Genomic DNA, 1357 nt, shown 5'->3' on the forward strand with positions numbered 1-1357 from the left:
CCCCCCCCCCCCCCCCCCCCCCACCACACACACACACCCAGGAACTGTTATTGTAATAAAGCTAATTGTCAAGTTAAGTGTTAAGACCTCAGAGAGCGTGAGGGAACGTACGGCTGGAGCAGGTTGCATAAATACTGTGGAGCAAGACCATGAAGGCATTTAAAAACTAATGAAGGAAATTTAAAATGAATCCTGAAATTAACTGAAAGCTAAAATAGGGCAGTCTGTGAGGAAACGAAAATCTGCATTTAAAACTTAACTGCTTTACGTTTAAGCATCTCCAAATTGATTTCTTCTTCACTATAACAAAGATGTACTGTTGCGTATTCAGCTTTTGCTCATGATGTGAACAATCCAGTTGATGACAACCTCGAGTGCACTGATGAGCAAGAGATGCTCAGTTCAACTTTGATGCAGGTAAACATAAACAAAGTGAATAATTCTGTGTCAGCACAATTTAACACGTATCATTTTTTTATGCACGCCATTTTCTCAATTTAAGAGCACATTGTGTTTCAGTTGGCAGTCCACAAGGCTTCAGAAGTTTTATTTGCTTGTAGTAAAAAACAAAAACAACTGAAAGCTGTTGAAGAGGAAAGTGAAGTGAAAAATTATTTATATGATCAAAAATAGGTGACATTAGCAGGCTTAATGCAAACCGAGCTCACCCTCTGTCCCCTTTTTCATTCCTGCTCATTTTGCTCCTACATTTTCCACTCCGGTGCCTCCTCTCTGTAAGCAGTGTGGTGACCTAAACAATACAGTAGTGATTACCTCTGCAGTTTGATGCAGAGGTCTCATTTCCCAAGCCCCGTGACTATTCCTGGAGGTGCAGCTTCTCTCTGATTGATGCGTTATAAACCCTTTTTTTACAGTTGTGACATTTCAGAGAAAACAAGCAGGGTCCGTGTTTCCCGTTGGTACAGGCTCTTCACTCACACACTGGCTCTCTGACTTATGCCTCTTTACTCATCTTTCTCTTTACAGTTTTGCAATTTATTTTACTCTTGTCCTTTCAGCAGATCCTTCGCAAGTCCTTGGATTCCATGAATATAAAATGTGGATAATTAAAATATGTTATAGTCTTCTTTTGGCAAGGGTGAAATACTTTTATTAAAGCCTTTAATGTTGCATTTTTTATTATTTTTTTTGTTTCTATGTAGAAAGAAATGAAGAAGGAATTTGGTTTTAGTCCAGGACAACGACCAGGCTATGTAATATCCTGATTCTGAATGTGGCATGATTAAGTTAGATTTGTTGTTTACAATTAGATCGGTTTTGGACTAATTACATATTTGTGTGTGTGTGTGTGTGTGTGTGTGTGTGTGTGTGTGTGTGTGTGTGTGTGTGTGTGTGT

The sequence above is a fragment of the Austrofundulus limnaeus genome, unplaced genomic scaffold (genome assembly GCF_001266775.1).
Source record: "Austrofundulus limnaeus strain Quisiro unplaced genomic scaffold, Austrofundulus_limnaeus-1.0 Scaffold47, whole genome shotgun sequence".
Classification (NCBI taxonomy): domain Eukaryota; kingdom Metazoa; phylum Chordata; class Actinopteri; order Cyprinodontiformes; family Rivulidae; genus Austrofundulus; species Austrofundulus limnaeus.